Raw genomic sequence first — 18627 nt, forward strand, 5'->3', positions numbered from 1 at the left:
TACGTTACACAATGAAAACAATTAAAAATCGCAAAAGTATCACTCAGTAAAACAAACCGTCAGAAAATACACAAAATCAGATTCAAGGGAGGCCAGTAAGGTCTACTGAATACCCTCCAAGTGTCCTGATTTTCCACGGACAGTCCTGGAATTACGAAAGCCATCCTGGCTTCTGGTTTGGTCACGGAATGCCCCTATTTAACCCATCAGTGCTTCCACTGCTGAACTTGAGGAAGAAGATGAACTGGCTCTTTTCCTGAGCGATGGCGGCTGCAGCTGCAGAGGCTGAGAGGGAGCACCATGTTGCCTCTCCATGGCCGCTGCTGCCGGCCTCCTCCTTTGGCAGCTCATAGTGGCTGCTGGAAGGCAGGCAAGGAGGAGGAGAGGCTGCCACCAAGCCCCACATGATGCGCTGGCTCTGAGGGGCAGGCAGAGGGCAGAAGCACCCTGGGTGGGAAAAAAGGGAGAGTGAAGCAGAGTACAAGGAATCTTGATTATTATTTTTTAATGCTTTGTGCATGTAATCTTAAAAGGTAAAGGTAAAGAATCCTTGACAGTTAAGTCCAGTCACAAATGACTCTGGGGTTGTGGCGCCCACTCGCTTTACTGGCCGGGGAGCTGACGTTTGTTCACAGACAGTTTTTCCAGGTCATGTGGCCAGCATGACTAAGCCACTTCTGGCGAAACCAGAGCAGCGCACGGAAACGCCGTTTACCTTCCCACTGGAGCAGTACCTATTTAACTACTTGCACTTTGACATGCTTTTGAACTGCTAGGTGGGCAGGAGCAGGGACCGAGCAACGGGAGCTCACCCTGTCGCGGGGATTCGAACCACTGACCTTCCAATTGGCAAGCCCTAGGCTCAGTGGTTTAGACCCCAACGCCACCCGCGTCCCTATATCTAATCTTACCCCATTCTAAAATTTATTTATTGGTGTGTATTTTTCTTTTTGTAAATCTGCCAAAGAATAAAATTAAATAAAATTGGGATTATGGGATTTTCTAAGGACAGTGGAGAGTGTGTGTCCTGTGTCCTGTTGGTGTAAGTGGTGTTGGCCCTTCTCATATGTAGCATAATCCTGCTGCTGCTGCTGTGTTGGACAATTATTTCCGATTGCTAATTTTCAAGGAGTGTGTGTCCTTTACGTTCACACTGATAGCCCCATTCTAACATTAGCAAAGATGAACATTTATTTTGTTACTTTCCCCAACAATTGGGTTATTTCAACATAATAGTGCGTGTGCACACACACACACACACACACACACACACACGTACACACACACATGTAGATGGGCAGAAAATTTCCCACAGATAGCTTACAAAAATACCTTTATTAATAATGATGGCAAATGACATCTTCAAACCAATTATTCTTGCCCCATGCAGCAACCTTCACCAGCTGCTTTTGAAACAGCTAACATACCATTCCTTGTTTATGTAGATTTGACCTGTCTCATAATAATTAGCAGGTATTTCCATTAAAAAAGCAGAAGAGTGCCCTTATGTTCACTGTCATCATAGCATTGCAGCAGGTGTTCTAATGCAAATATTTAGGATTAAAATGCCAGTGCTGTAATTGAATAGTCTCTGTTAAATGAATCAGAGCTTTCGACTAGCCTGAGTGCTGGGATCGCTAAGCACTGTGGCTTGATAGCAGTGTAGCTTGCAGTGGTTATACATCATGGCTACATATACTGTGGACATTGGTTGATACAATGGTGGCCATTGAGGAAAGTTGTTGTGCAGTGATGGGTTCTAATCTGGCATTTCACATGGTTTTATTTCTATGGATCATGGCATCAGTGCAGCTGGCACAAGTTGAAACTAAAATGTACCCTTCATGAAAAGCTCCTCTCTCAGATGTGTCTTGGAAAGAACAGCTAACATCCTGACCTTAATTGTTGCAGAAAATATCAGAGCACTAATCTTTATATTTCCCAGAAATATCTCGTTATCACCTTGCTGTATGCAGGAACCGGCCTTCACACAGTCAATGGAATTCTCTTGCAAAGTAAATTTACGACTCAGGAACTGTAAAGATAAAGATGTGGTCTTCCCAAAATTAAGGTTGTGTCCTCTGCACTTCAAACTTATCTCTCAAAGCCCAGTAGTACACTAGAGAGAGCAAACAACAGTTCAAAGGACTTGATATTGTGCTATTTACTCACCAAGGAAGCCCCCTGCCCTCTCTATAGCCGTTAGCTAGAGTCAAACTATACTTAAACCCATGGTTTTCAATGGTTTGTTAGCTCACCGCTCCAACAGGACCCCTTCTTTCCTTCTCAGTGATCTCAGGGATCAAGCCTCTTAGGCTTCACTGGACTACAGACCAAGAAACGGTGTGAGGTTGTGTTGCTGGCATAGGATTTGAAGGGGAGAGCTTAACTCTTGCAGAAGGCACAGAGCTCAGCTCCTTGACTTTGTGCTCCTCTATTTTCCCTCTCTTGTAGTGTGAATACTGTGGCACATTGCTGTATTCCCTTTTTCTAGGCTTTGGGTAGTTAGGAACTTTTTAACTCTTATACCTTTTTTATTACAATGGTGTTGTATGTACTGAATGATTATTTGCTGCCTGTATATCAAGAGAGTTTGTTGGAACTATACACATGTGGGCCCAGATGTTTGCCTCATAACCGTTGGGAATTCCTTGCTGTCATCTTGGGGTGGTGAGGAGAACACAGACCCTTACCCAGCAACTATCAGGGAATGACGGTGGTAAAGGCAGTGCCATCCAGCTGTGTGGTTGCAGATTGGATATATGATGTATCAGCCTCTGTTTGCTAATTAATTCATTGGATGCCAACAAAATTTGCAGCTGATTCAAAATTTTGTGTATTTACATAGCTTCACAAAGCACAGGATCAGAAAATGTTAGCAACAAACAAAACACAGAAACACTGAACTTATCCATTGTTCCAGACTGTATTTCGATTTTCTTGGCTGGCTGGTGCTTTCACCTCCAGGAACAGAGAACAAAGACAGAGGAAGGCATCGTGCTTGAGTGTGTACAGTTTGTCTCTTTACATGGAGTCCCCCTCCCTCCAGAACTTGACCACCTCTTTTCACTCTGAATTGGAATCCTTCAAAGGTTGTTTCTTCATGGAAAAGGAGCTACAATCCAGCTTTATATGCATCTGTTTTAAGGTCAGAGATGATTCTTCCTCCCATCACATTTTTACAAGTGGCTTGTGCAGATATTGCAGCCTTCCAACAACATTATGAGTGGCCATTATATCACATTTTATTGTTTCCATGCAATAAGCCTGTTTTCTCTTTTTGCAATGCATCAATTTTTCCAAGGCCAGTTCAATACATTTTGCTGCTCGAGACAGCTGGATTAACAGCTGGCATTAATTTCAATATGTTGTGTTCTCCACTATGCCTGAAATTTGGATTGCATTTATATCCCCCCCCTTTTTCTCCAAGGAGCTTGAGGTAGCATACATGGTTCTCCCTGCCTTCTCAAAATAATCCACACAACTCTGTCAGGTAGGTTAGGCTGAGAGGCGGTGGCTAGCCCAAGATCACCCAGTAAGCTTCATGACCAAATGGGGAATTTGACCCCTGGTTTCCTGGGTCCTAGTCTTGACACTCACCACCCCACTGCACTAATTCTTATTTAGGGGACAGAGGAAAGACACCTGGTCCCTGTTTCCTGACCTCTAGTATCTGCAGTATCAGGCAGCTGTTTCTCTCTGTTTAATGTTTGGGCTAGCCCTTTACTAGAAAGGGCCTGAATGAGCTTTTCCTCTTTAGCTCATGTTGTGGAGCCCAGAGGCACAGAAGTATGCAAGCAGGATTTCCTAACTTAGCTTTGCTCCACTTAAAGAAGCCCAGCATGCTCACCTTCCCTAAAGGCCGTTCTTGCCACACAGGCTGCTAGAAATAGTTTATGTCTTGTGACTTTCTGACTTTCTTCTGATTCCATTGTTTAGCTTCTTTTCCTAAATTTGGGGATCACTCCAGGATCTAGATCTAGAGGTTTTACTATAGACAGTACGGATGTACACTGTGGCTGTCATCAGCATGGGTGTCTAACACAGCTGTCCCTGATGACTATAGATAAAAGAACCTGTATCCCCCTCCTCTGTCAATTGCTCTGCAACAGCAGTGCCTCTTGTATAATATGTTCCTAGCAGCTAGAACATGGCTTTAGCATGCAGATCTAGGCTGGCTAACCTCTACTGGTTGTTGGGCTCAGCTCCTATCAGGCCCAGCCAACATGGCCAATGGTCAAGGTTGATGGGAGTTGATCTAGAGCAGGGGTCAGCAAACTTTTTCAGCAGGGGGCCAGTCCACTGTCCCTCAGACCTTGTGGGGAGCTGGACTATATTTTGAAAAATAATACTGAATGAATTCCTATGCCCCACAAATAACCCAGAGATGCATTTTAAATAAAAGGACACATTCTACTCATGTAAAAACACGCTGATTTCCGGACCATCCGCGGGCCGGATTTAGAAGGCGATTTGGCCGGATCCAAGCCCCGGGCCTTAGTTTGCCTACCCATGCTCTAGAGTGATCTACAAAAATCTCAAACTCTGACATAAGTGATGGATAGAACCAGGGCCCTCTTTAGCATATGCGCCACTGGGGTGCAAAGATCCGTAGAGTGTCCCCAAATTTAGTTTAGCCCCCCAATTTACTTTTATTATGCTTATGTCAGACACCACGCTTATGCCTTATCTCTTGTTTATGAAAGAAGGGAGGAAAAAGAAACAAACTTTTTTATTTGCTCATTTATTTACAGTACACTTATACTTAAGTATACACCACCATCACACTTAAAGTTATAAGTATTGTTTAGGCACCTACTTAGGAGAAACATCAGTCGTGTCAAAGGTGCCGCTGACCCTGCTGCCGCATAACAGCTCAATACAATACGTAACATAATATTTTGATGTAAGAGTTAATTTTGCGTGCACGGTGCTGTTGAGAATGACAAGTGTCATTGTTGAGTCTGACAAGCGCCACCGTTGTGAATGATGTCACAAGTGTCTTTGGTAAATGAGCGCACAAAGTCGAAAGTCCTTTAGTGAAACAGTAGGTATACATTTCGGTTATACCTAGGTATATATGTATTTTGTTTTTCTAGCTTGATCAAAATTATTAATTATTTCATAACAGGTAGATAGTTAAGAGCTTAGGCGGCTTCAGTGGCGGGCACCTGGTGCTCCCCAGAATTCGGTGCCTGGGTGCCCTGCACCCCTTTCACCCCTGGGTAAAGGCGGCCCTGGATAGAACTATACCAGGGATAGGGAAGTTGAGGCTTTGGAGCCCCTCTGACTAATTCTTGGGACTCTCCCAAAACCACATCCCATTGCCAGCTAACCTCCCCCCCCCATCTCAGGTCACGTCCCTCATCAGTCCTTCTTGGGTGTCTTTCACCTGGCTAGAAAGCATCCTTGAGCTCTGATAATGCCTCTTGCTGCATAGATAGGGACATTTGAGTGTGGGTAGAAGCAAGATCGAGAGAGAGATGTTTATGGGTAGAATGACGCCTACTGTAAAAAGGTAGAACTAACATTTGTGGCTCTACTCATGTCATACCCCTCAACTGTCCTGATAAAATTGGAACATTGTTTTTGTGTGTGCACAACATGCATTTTTGGGTGCCAGGATCTTGCATTGCAATCTTGCCCCCCCCCCCTCAAAAAAGCACTTTTTGTGGGCCTTCTCCTGCAGGGCCCAAAACACACTTTTTAGGCACTGGGGGAGCACGGGCACAAAAAAGTACATCTTTGGGAGCTGCGATCTCACACATGCCATGTGATTCGTGTGGAAACACAGCCCCGGAAGACACGCATCCCGGTTTTTCACTTCAGTATGTCATGTTGGGTCTGCCCACCAACTGGCATTTGGCCTCTAGTAGGGAACAGATCCCTCAGGCTGAAAAAGGTTCCCCAATTCTGGGCTAGATTAAAGGGCTTCTGAGCATTATTATTTTTCCAGAGTCAGCTCCAGATCTGAGGTGTCCTTAGCAATGAGCCTTCTGGTGGGGTTCTCTCCTCTATTGGTAGGCCTCAGAGGTGGCAACCACCATTTTCATGTCCTAGAATTCTCCATTGGGAGAACAGTGGTATTTAGACCCAGCCACCAGGTGATTCCTGGACTGTGTGGCAGAACACTGGATCACAGGAAGCTGCCTTATGTTAAGTCCATTGATCTCATTATTGTCTACCAAGACTGGGAGCGGCTTTCTAGGTTTTCAGGCAGGGATTTCTCCCGGCCCTGCCTGAAGATGTGGAGGATTGAACCTGGAGCCTCCTGCATGCACACAGATGCTCTACCACTGAGCTATGGCCCTTCAGCTAATGCCAGGTGTTGATGCTGGCCCCAGTTCATTTGAAAGACTGGATCTATTGATCATGAAGACATTTTTGTGAAATGGTTTTCCTTCCATGCTATGTCATGTCTGAGAACAGATGTCTTTTTATGCCACAGACAATGGATAGGAGTGTCTATTCCAGCAGCCTGCACGTTTCCAATACGGAACATTAGCTCCCAAAATGATTTCAGAAGTCTGAAGCTGCTGGCTGTCGATAGAGAAACATCCATGAGTGGTAATGATTTAAAAGGCTGTCTTATGGGAATTTTTTTGTGATTCAACATTAGGCTTTTTTTAAAAAGAAGAAGACGACGAAGAAGAAGAAGGATGTTTATAATGATGATAGGAAACCTTCACTAAGAAAATCTGCAGGTAACTCAAAGGAGATGAGACAAATAAGTAAGAAAGTGTGCATAGTTTGACTGCAGAAAAGTCAAAAGGTCCTGAGTATAATATATTAGAAAATAGCTAAATGTGGGGTTGCATTTCTGAGACAAACATTATGTGCCAAATTGGCTGCCTCGGGAAAAGCAGCAGTTTGGAAAAGGATATTGGAGTACGTTGATGGCAAGTTAATAATAGGCATATTAAAAGGAGACTTTCTGGATACCAAGGTCCAGGTTTGGGGCAAGTACTCTTTGGTGAGAAAACCCCAGCAGAGATTTAAAATCACAAAGCATGCAGCAAAGTAAAGTGTGGAAATATAGGCTGTTGGCTTTTAAAAACATGCCCTTTTGAGTTCCAAAACTTTGCTCTCTCCCAGCATAGGAAAAGGTAATATTTGGTTAGTTAAAAATTGGTTTACTTACAAACTCTCAAAAGGTTAGGTTCATACATCAATCAGAAAGGTTGCATAGCCAGTAAAACTTAGTTTAGTTTCAAAGTGGTCAAAGTTTCTAAATTGTTGGTATTATTGGAGCAAACAGCTCAGACCTCCTCACACATTTAGCTTCCTCAGTAGACTGGAGGTTGAATAATAGGCTTGATTAGCTCCCTCCGAAGGTGAAGGGGAGTGAGCTAGCTAAGCCTGGCAGGACAGCTTACTCTATGGTATTAACCCCTTCATGCATTAATTAGACTCAAGCATGTTGGTTATATGAAGCTGGTTATCCCACAGAGTACAGTAATTGTATTTAGCTGTTTCAACAGAAGCATATCAGTGCGTCACTCAGTGCTCTGATCAAAAGAACCAGACAAAAAGGGAAAATATTGATGAAAGGCAAATGAGAATGGATTTATGCGTAACCTATTTCCTTGAGTAATTTCTAGCATATTAGTTTTAGCAGTGCCCATATGTTGACTATAGGTAAGGTATGGGCCACATATAAACATATGGGTGATGTGGAATATACCGGTACCTCAACTTTCTTCTCTCTCTCTCTCTCTTTTAAAAAAAGAGAAACTAGAAACAGCTATCAAAGATGAGAATCAGTCCCCCAATTTTAGTCAAATGCCCTAACCCTCCATTGCATCATACAGTTCAGTTTTTAGAAGAAGTGTTCAGATCTATATGTATATTTTTCTCTTCTTGAAACTTCTTCATTAAGTTACCAGTGCTTACATACTATCTTTTTAGTATATGCATTATAGATAGATGCTCCAGTTTTACAAAGACTGCCAAGTTAACAGCCTTCAATTAGTCAAAAAGATAGTCCTCCTCTAATCACAAACTCAGCAGGCAATTGAATCAAAGGATTTAAAATCTATTTCAGCAATGCCTCCCAGATAACAGCATTGATCTGGATTGTCCCCGTTCACATTTTCTTGTCTGGCAAAGTAAAGTTTAATAGAACCCGAGATGCAGGATGGCGGCTATACTGCAGAATATATGTAATTAAATGTCTTTCAGAGACACAGGCTTAAGCAGATCCAACATAGGTAAAGGTAATAGGTTCTGTTAAATTATTGAATGTAAATGATGTGCAGGGGCAGGCTGAACAGCTGATTCCATCCAGTTTGGGTCCCTGGTACTCAATCATACATCCATTCCACACAGCTCCATCTGTTGTGCGACATTGCTTTTCAATCCATCCCATTCTATCCCGTCCCATCTTTCCCGTCCCATCATGCACCTTTTGTACACATTTTGTGTGTACTTATGTAGAATGCACACTTGTCAATGCTTTCACCAGTAAAATTTGCATTATGTATACATCTTTTATGCAAGATGTGATGGTATTTTTGAGCTAACCTTTTGCATGCTGAAAATGCATTGCAAAACTGGGAGAAGGGAATAATCTGAATGGGAGTTGTATTCTGATCCACAAGCAAGTTCAGGAGCATCGCGTCAGGTCAATCTGCTGTAAAAAAAATGGGCCAAACAAACCAAACTTCCTCCTCTCCCTGCTAGTACGGGTGTATGTAACATAAACACCAATCTACTTGATTTCTCATCTACCTAAAGGAGGGAATCCAAGTTGAAATAGCAGATGGGACTTAATGTGTTCATTAGTACAATATTGATTTGTACTAAGATGCCATAACAAACAAGCAAGTGCTTTCAACTCAGAGCTACTCCTTTAGTAATCAGCCACTATCCCTGTGTCTTCCCTGCCTTTGAAGCTGGAAGAGCTTCAGAGCTATGGAATTTCCTGAGAGCAGTAGAGAGGTAACACTTCTCAGTCCTGCTGGTCACTCCCAGCCACACTCAATGCTTGTATTCCCAATCATCTTTCCTTAAACATATATACAATCATGGGGTTGTAACCTGAGGGTGGACACCTGAATATTGCTGCACTGAATGTGCTTTCACCTGTGATATGCAAGAAACCTGCCTATTCCCATTGTGTATAGCTACAGTAGTGCTGCATTTTTCAATATTCTCGAATCAATAAGGATCAAATGTTAAAGAACAGTTTCACAGCACACACCTAGACACATTTACTGGGAGTAAGTCCTGTTGAAAACAGTGGGAATTACTTTCAAGTAAACATATAAGCCATGATGCTGTAATTCACTTGCTTTTATGGCATTTCCTAAATTCTGTGCTACTTGTACTATAAATAGGTATCACACACACAATGGAGAAAAGCTAAAATGAGTTCTAGAAAGTCTCTCTCTCTCTCTCTCTCTCTCTCTCTCTCTCTCTCTCTCTCTCTCGTGTTCATTTGCTTTATTTTCTCCTCTTTAATTAGTTTCATTCAATCACCCATCATTGTGAAGAGAATAAAGCAGTTAACACCAGAGCAGTCACTATAACTATGTATGCACTAGTGTCTTAAAATGCAGTGAGCCCATTTCCCTTTGCTGTGTTTCAGGTCACATTTGCACATTGTTGAACACACTGAACACACTAGAGAGGAGGTGGGGGAGGGGTGCTTGCACATGACCTGCTTGGTTTCCCTTGGCCCTGTAACCTCAGCAACTCCTGTTCATGAAGCTATCATCTGCACATGTGCTGTAATCTGCACAGACGCAACAATCTCAAGTATACACACCTCAGCTCACCTGTGAAGTGAATTTGGCTTCAGTTTAATTGAGGCAGGCTTGAGGAGAAATGCCTCAAAGAAACTACAGGCAAGTACTGCATTGAGGTAGCACTGTGTATGCACTGATTCAAAACCCAGCGGTGGGAGCACACTAGAGCCAGAATAAATGGTAATGTGTACACAGCCTATGATTACATATAACCCAGACTCTATAATCAGTAAAACAGGTCTTTCAGAACGGACAGTAATGGGATTCATAAAGCAGACCCAAACTTTGGCCCATTTCCCATGCATTTGATACTCGCACAACAGCAACGTCCCTCCCTCCGGCATTATTCCTTTCTCTTTTTAGCTGCTGGCAACAGTCTACAAATGCTGAGTAAAAGCTATTTAATCAGATCATTTTTTTGCCGTGTGCTGTATTATAAATGAAAACAAATCTAACTATCACAATTTTGACTGGGATACAGAGACAGGTGGATTACTGAGGTGCAAAACTTATGAAGTGATTCCTTATCTTGTTCCCTGTAGCACTACTTAAGCATTTACAGATAATGATAATAATAATAATAATATATTATTTATACCCCGCCGATCCAAGGCTTCCAACAATACAATAGTTCTTCAGCCATTAAAAGCTTCTGCTCGGGGGTCGCATAACTAGTTAGCATGCCAGAGTCTCATTCATTATCGGAATTAACCAGAGAAATTGCTCCACCAACTAAGAACGGCCATGCACCAACACCCACAGAATCGAGAAAGAGCTATCAATCTGTTATTGCCAGCACCAGAACTGGACACTATCCCTCTCCCCTTGTCCAGGCACAGCAGGGGTTCCACTATGGTGGAGGTGCCCCCATCCCAGGGGAGTCTGATGGAGAAGATCTGATACACCATCCAGCTAACAGCAGCAGTGTGTTACTTTTTCACTTTTAGTTTAGTTTATTAATCAAAGAAACAAGTCACATTGAGTTAAATGGGGAAGTGTGTATGGGACATGAAAGTCTCATGGAAATGAAAAATAAATCAAGCTATAAAAAGGTAAAGGTAAAAGTAAAGGACCCCTGACAGCTAAGTCCTGTCACTTAGCTGAACCCCAGAATGACTCTGGGGTTGCGGTGCTCATCTCACTTTACTGGCCAAGGGAGCCAACATTTGTCCACAGACAGTTTTTCTGGGTCATGTGGCCAGCATGACGAAAACCGCTTCTGGTGAAACCAGAGCAGCACACAGAAACACACCTACTGTATCAAGCAAAATAGGTGGCTATAGACTTGGCTTAAATCGTGCAGCTGTTTAAACTTTTCATTCTGAAAAGCTGTGTTCTGAAGAGGTGGCAAATAGCTATGCACTTATAATATCCTACCACTTTTGAAATGGGGGAAAACCCACACATTTTGGATTATGAAATTTATAATTGAAAAACCTTGTTCCCTTGCAACCACAATTTTTTCAGAAAGAGCTACCAGCTTCTTACGCTCATCTTGACTGGTCTGATTGCAATCTTTTCTATTTGTGTTATGAATTATACTGTAGTGTCAAAACAGAATATAGTCTAATTTTTCACACTATTTTTATCGTACTTCTGTCCAGATCCTCATCCAAGGAGCTCCGGGAAGCTAACATAGGCCTTTTTGCTTTTTTGGGTGTTATTACGGTATTTCACAGCACCCTCTCACAGAACTTGGGATCATCCGGTCAAACTGATTGACACTAGTCTTGGTAGGACACACAAAAAAGAAGATGCTTTTTTTTATACAACACATAATTAATTTACAGAATTACATGCTACAAGATGTGACTACGTCTTAGGTAGCTTTAAAATGTCTAGACCAATTTATGGAGGACAGGACTATTGATGGGGCTTCACTGCACTATCATTGCTGCTAAGCCACCCTTCTAAAACTCTGATAGATTTTTTTAATCCATTTTTTAGATATGTTTCAAGAAGAGTCCTTTGGGATCAGGCCAAAGGCCCAGCAAATGTTTTCACAATGGCCAGGCAGATGCCCATGGCAAGCTTGCAAGCAGGTGCTCAGTGAAGCAGCATTTCTCTTCCTTGTGCTTGCCAGAAACTGGTATTCAGACATATGTTGCCTCTGACAGTGGAGGCAGTACATAGGCATCATGGTTACTTTTTGATGACTGTGAGACTCTTATTTCCATGGAAAATTGTTGACTAATAGCAGTGATGTCACTTGCAAGATTTGGGGACCTAGAACACTTGAATAAGGATTTACAAATATTTCTGTACTGCATGTTACTGGTAAATCTCCAAGTTAAGTGTTACTGATTGATTTTTATTATTATTTACATTCAAAAAAGGTGCTAATTATGTATTTCCTGTGGAGCCAATTAAAGGTGCTACATACATTTAGTCATATCCCCAGACAGTGCCAGCCCTGAATTTCAAAAAGTGTGTGCAATTTGCCTTTAGTGATAGCAGTGCTGGATATGGGGCGGTGCAGGCAGTCCCCTCCTCCCAGTGTGCTGAGTCAAGGGGGCACAAGACTATGACATAGCACATTTTGAGAGCATGTTCAGAATAAAAGGTGAGATTGGGGAGGGACCAACTTTTGTCCTCGCTCAGGGCATTGTATTACCAAAGTCCACCCCTGGTGACGGCATTGTTCAGCTCTCCTTATTCTATTATTCATAATCAATCCAGAGGGCATTTTACTATGGCCCTTCTCTTTACAGCATAGCAGGATACTAAAAATTGTTTTGTCAGCTGGGGGTCGGATGCAGAGGGCAGTCTTCTTTCTTCTCTCTGCTCTGTGTCCAGCCTTGCCTTTCTGGGCTTTCGAGAAAGGAATTCTCTATGTCCTCCACCTTCTGGGCTCTGAAACAGTTGGCTGGAGGACTGACAGCCACCCCACCCCTCTCCCTTATTTTGCGAGACACCCGAGCTCCTCAGAATGGAAGAAGCACCCACGTTGTGCAGGCAACAGAATGACCTCTTACCTTGCCACTTCTTCCCTTTGCTGCGGGTGAATTGTTGATGCTGTCAGGCAGGCACTGTTCTTCTCAGGGCATAGTGTGTACAGGGCTGACTTCCATGGCCTTGGCATGCTGTGGGAATGCTGCTGCCAAGCAGATGCCTGGCAAATTGCCATTACTTGCTTCTTCTGGGGGAAAAAATGACAATGGAACAAATTAAGAAGGAAGCCTATTCTGCTCATTTTAACTTGCCCCTGTGCGGTGACTTTGACTGTGCAGTGACCATAGTGGTGAACTTGGGTACTAATAGCACCCTGTGCAAGACCAAAATTCCACCACCTCCCAGCTCTTGTGCTGCAACCAAGGCACCGACTTTAGCAAGGAGGCACTGCCTTCTCAAAGGCGGGTAAGAAAAACACTAGGGAAGAAGACAGGAGAGCCTCATGCCTCCTTTTGAAAGCCCAGCACCTTGGCTCAGTGCCCAGTGTGTTTGCACCACTCTCCCAGCCCTAAATCCACCCCCACAATACATCAGTTATACAACTTGTAAGTATTATTTTATCTCAATTCTGTATTCAGTCAAATAACATAATTAACAGATTTTCTTTTCAATATTCTTTATTTTATTTTCAGATGGTTGATATATTAACCAGCAGCAATCCTATCACTTAGGATGGCTAACAACACTTAAAAGGAACAAAAGGGGCAGAGCACAGATTTATTTTTCAAAACGTTTCAAATATCTCTTCCCTTTCATCCCTGCATTTAGTACTTTCCTTTCTTCCCTGAAAAGCCAATTCTGTTTTTTCAAATATGTGTGTGTGTCTATGTGTGTTGTGTACACACTGAATGTTAAATTAAGACTATAGCTGTTTCATGACAGTGATTAAAAGTCCATTCCAGTGCAAAAGTCCTTTAAAGTTAGACTTTAAATATTATCCGGGGCTGGACATTCTAAGCTACCAGTTCTGGCAGTAGATGCAGCAGGGTCGAGTGGTCGCAAGTTGTTGGAAGACAGAAAACCCGATTGCCATTTGCTCTGATTAAGTGATAAAATGTGGGTTTATCTAGAGAAAGTGACAGAAGGGAAAAAAATGGTCAGACATGAACCTGGAAATCATAGACCTGTTCCTAGAAACTCAACACAAAAAGAAGTATAGATCAGACGTCTTGCAAGGACACTTTTATTTTCAGAACCTGCTGAAGACATTCTTATTTAGACAGACCTACCCAGATGTTTAGAAAGTATGCATGAATTTTAATTTCTTTTAGCCTGTTCTATTGTGGTTTTCACTTTCAGTATGTTTTAAATTATGGTTGTAAAGTTTTAGTGATACCTTTCTTGTTTTATCTTTTTTGTAAACCACTTTGAGCCTTTTCCCCCACAATCAAGTGGTATATAAATTTTATGAAATGAATGAATAAATGAAACGCTATAGCCAAGATGGCTGGTGGCTGTGGAATGATGAAATAAAGAGAAATGCTTCTAGCCTGTAACACTATAGTCAATGACATTAGTTAGTAGCAAGTTCATGACTCACACAATAAAGTGCTATCATGTAACATAACATTTGGAATTAATAACCACAAGAGGTGGTAATAGCCTTTAGCTCCTGTGGCTTTTAAAAGGTTAGAGAAATTCATAACACAGAGTCATATCAAGCGACAGCTATGTGACCTCTATATTCAGACATATTATCCCTCTGATTACACTGGTCAACAACAAATTTGTTGTCTGCATTTTTTCTGTTGATTTAGGACGAATCTGATGCGCTGAATCCAAAAATCACATTGGTTTTGCTCAATCAGGTCAAGTTTTTGAGCTATGGCCACATGTCGTTTTTTACGTTTTTGTTCACATGTACGCTTGTGTGGAGCATTTTAGAAGAAGTTGGTGGGGGTAAAATGCCATGTCGAATAATTGTTTTGATTGGAAATGATTATTTTAATGACAAGAAGTATTTAGGTCCGATAGTTCTGGGTGATTATGTCAAAAAGGGATCAGTTTGAAGTCATAAAACCTCGAAATCTTCCATAAATTGGTGCGGCAAAGCATAAAGTTATTTTGGTATTAAACTTGGTGACCAGGATAAAGCTTGGGCACCACACATGGTGTGCAAGGCATGCACCGAGACTCTACGTGGGTGGACCAATGGCAAGAGGAGTCTGAACTTTGGAATTCCCATGGTTTGGAGGGAGCCGACAAACCATGTCACTGACTGCTACTTCTGCGCTGTTGATGTGACTGGGATCAACAGAAAGAACCAGAGCAGCCTCAAGTATCCTGATCTTCAATCAGCACGTCATCCTGTAGCTCATTGTGATGAAATTCCAGTGCCTATCTTAGGAGAACTTCCTGACATTAGTGACGAAGATGCCTCCAGTGTTGAAGGACATGAAGAAGAAGAAGTGGTTCTTGAAGATGATGCTCCACATCCATTTTCCCAAAAGGAGTTGAATGATCTAGTTCGCGACCTCAGCTTGTCAAAGGACTCTGCCACACTGTTGGCATCCAGATTGAAGGAAAAAACCTCCTCTCTGACAGTGCTCGCATCAGCTTTTTCCGCAACAGGCATCAAGAGTACCTCCGTTTTTTCTCGGAAGAGAAGGACCTGGTGTACTGTGCAGATATTGCACAGCTTCTGCTCAAGCTTGGAGTGCCACAGTATGAACCCAAAGATTGGAGACTGTTCACTGACAGCAGCAAGCGATCACTGAAATGTGTTCTGCTACACAATGGCAACCAGTTTGCCTCTATACCCCTGGCTCACTCGAGTACACTGAAGGAGAACTATGAAGCGGTGAAGTATGTGTTGGAGAAAATTGGTTATGATCAGCGTAAGTGGTTTATTTGTGTTGACCTGAAGATGGTGAACTTTTTGTTGGGACAACAGTCTGGCTTCACCAAGTACCCATGTTTTCTGTGCATGTGGGATAGTAGGGACCGTGCTCAGCATTACACGAAGAAGGACTGGCCTGTGCGGGAGGAATTGGTGTCTTGCAGAGAAAGGAACGTCATCAACGACCCTCTGGTGGACAGAGACAGAATATTCTTCCCACCACTGCACATCAAGCTCGGCTTAATCAAGCAGTTCACCTAGGCTCTGGACAAGGATGGTGACTGCTTCACTTACTTGTGCCAGGCTTTTCCAGGATTGACCATGGAGAAGTTGAAAGCTGGCATCTTTGACGGTCCTCAGATCCATCAGCTCATCAGAGATCCAGAGTTCGGAAACTCAGTGAACGAAGTGGAACTGGAAGCGTGGAAGGCATTTGTTCTGGTAGTAAAAAACTTTCTTGGCGGTCAATAAGGCCAGAAACTACGCAGAACTTGACAACAGCATGCTGACTGCTTTCAGAAACCTGGGCTGCAACATGAGTGTCAAGATGCACTACGTATTTTCACATATGGACCGGTTTCCTGAGAACCTGGGTTCAATGAGTGACGAGCAGGGGGAGAGATTCCATCAGGACATGAAAGAGATGGAGACCAGGTATCAGGGTCGCTGGGACGCAGTTATGATGGCTGACTACTGTTGGACTCTGAAGAGAGACCTCCCTGCCGTCGAGCATTCCAGGAGTTCCAAGAAACGGAGGTTCAAGCCCTGAAGTTTGAAAAATGGTGAAGCAACATGCAATTTACGTGTACTTACCTTTATCAATGCCCACCATTCAGTTTACAGTAATCGATGTTTCTATCAGGTAATCAATATATGTTGTTGGAAAAACATTTTTTTCCTCTTAAAAACATATTTAGGATGATATGTGTTGACAAAAATCAGCTGATAATGCCACAAAAAATGTAATCGATTTTGTCACAAGATCTGATTTTTTTCAAATCAACATAACACAAAAACCTGACCTGATGGAGAGAAAGGGATGCCATTTCCTGATTCAGCAGTGCAAAAATACACTAAATCAGTTGTAGAAATCTAAACAACATTCAAAAAGTAAAAAATTGTTACCCAGTGTTATTTGAGTTTGGGGGAAAGTATCAAGAGATTTCAATCTCTGTTTTGCTTTGTTTATGAGCTTCCCAAGTGCCATGTGGTTGGCCAGTGATGATGGAAGAAAGCTGATGAACTAGATCACATCTTACAGTGGAAAATTTTGCATGCTTACTCAGAAACAAGCCCTGCTATGTTCGGTGGGGCTTACTCTTAGGTAAATGTGTATAGGATTGCAGCCTTTGTCTGATCCAGCATAGACAATTCTTATGATCCTATTGAGTCAATTAAGGTCCAGCAGCCATGTGTGACCCAGTAGTTGCTATTTTCAATTTACTATGACATTTTCCTGGGGGAAAAAATTAATTACTGGAAATCATTTTTTAACCATGTTCTAGAGATGAATTGCAGAATGCAGAATTTCTACTGAGCAACTTAAAAACAGGAATTTGTAATGGAAGCGCCAACATGACATTAACTACAACTGTACAAGTTGCAGTAATGAAGGGTTTGATAATGTGCCCGATAATGACTTAACTATTTTTTTTTTTGTTTGCAGCAGGAATAAGAGTGAGACTCATTTAACTCCTGTAACCATACATTACCACACACATTTATTCAGCTGTTAAAGTTCACTTACAATTGTGTTAGCCTTCTGCAATAAAGTATGTTTCTATTCCAAGGTTATAATGGACTTGCTAATGGGGTATTGACTACAGTTTCTTATCATCCATCTTCCGATGGCAAGGTGTTCATTACTGTTCACTTAATAATTCCCAGTTTTCTTCACATCCACATAAAATTGCTTTTATTATGAATCCATTCAAGTCTCACTCCCCAGTAGTCACAGCAGCAGTCAGTGTTTAATGAAGTTGGGTTTCAGTGTATCGCTCAAAACAGTAATTTCACATGCTTCCAAGCTCCGAGGCTGTGTTTTCTTCCCCTTTTGCTTTTGACAAACATGTGCACATAATGATGCCTTTAAAACAGGGTGAAATTTGTGCACTGTCATTTCGGTTGATGTGGAAGTTAAACATAAAACTGACTTTGTAAAAGGGCTTGTCACAGGCTTGCTGTGCTAACCGCACTGTGTAGGCGGAGGGACGGAGTAGGTCTTCAGACGCTTTAAGCATGGGTATCACTGGCAATTACCCAGGGTTAGCAATAAACAGAGTGTTTATCTGAGAAATGGTGAAAACAAACACACCATTTCCAGTTGGACAATTTCTTTACAAAATATACAATAAAATGAAATATGAGATGAATGTGATTACAACTAGTAATCTCCTAAACCAATTCCTCCCCACTGAATTCCATCCTCTTCTTCTTCTAAACTATTAATTTACAAAATCCCCATACAGAAAGATTTGCATTCCCAGAGCCATAAATGTCTGGGACCCAAGTCCCTGTATCTGTTGCCTGAGGCATCTGCCTCACTCTGTCTAACATTAGAGCCAGCTCTGATTGTAGTCATTCAGGTTTTAATTATTTTTTGTCTATTTATATTTTATTAGGATTAGGATTATTTACTGATTTGTATACTGGTTTTAAACTGTAAGTAGTGTGCAAATTAGTTTTGCACTTTTGTACAGTGTCCTGAAATCTCTTGATGAAGGGCAAGTGACAAATAAAAAATAAAAAACGAAGTGAGATTGTAATTGGGACACATTGTCCCACTGTTTCCCCTTTAGATTAACAACATTAAAAATATGCTTTAGCGGAGGTACCCTTGATTTTAATAGGAGAACATTTAAACAGGTGCCTAATTCCTCCATTAAAATAAATGGGGCCTAGAGCGTCATTTACTTTGGCTGGGTCATGCCCAACCATTGCAAAATAATTAGATAGGTGTGCACACATTAGAGGAAAGAGATGGGAAGTTTCAACATCATTATTCTATAAACTTTAAAGGAAACACACTTGGGTCATAGAATCATAGAATCATAGAGTTGGAATAGACCACAAGGGCCATCGAGTCCA

At 42.0% G+C, this 18627-nt stretch overlaps 1 long non-coding RNA gene across 1 annotated transcript in view; it reads left to right on the forward strand.

Annotated features, from left to right (window-relative positions):
- Positions 1–18627, forward strand: part of LOC310714763 — a 203992-nt gene that overhangs the window by 130172 nt on the left and 55193 nt on the right. The gene's annotated exons all lie outside the window — the stretch shown is intronic.

The sequence above is a fragment of the Podarcis liolepis genome, assembly GCF_965112155.1.
Source record: "Podarcis liolepis genome assembly, chromosome: 9".
Taxonomy (NCBI): Eukaryota; Metazoa; Chordata; class Lepidosauria; order Squamata; family Lacertidae; genus Podarcis; species Podarcis liolepis.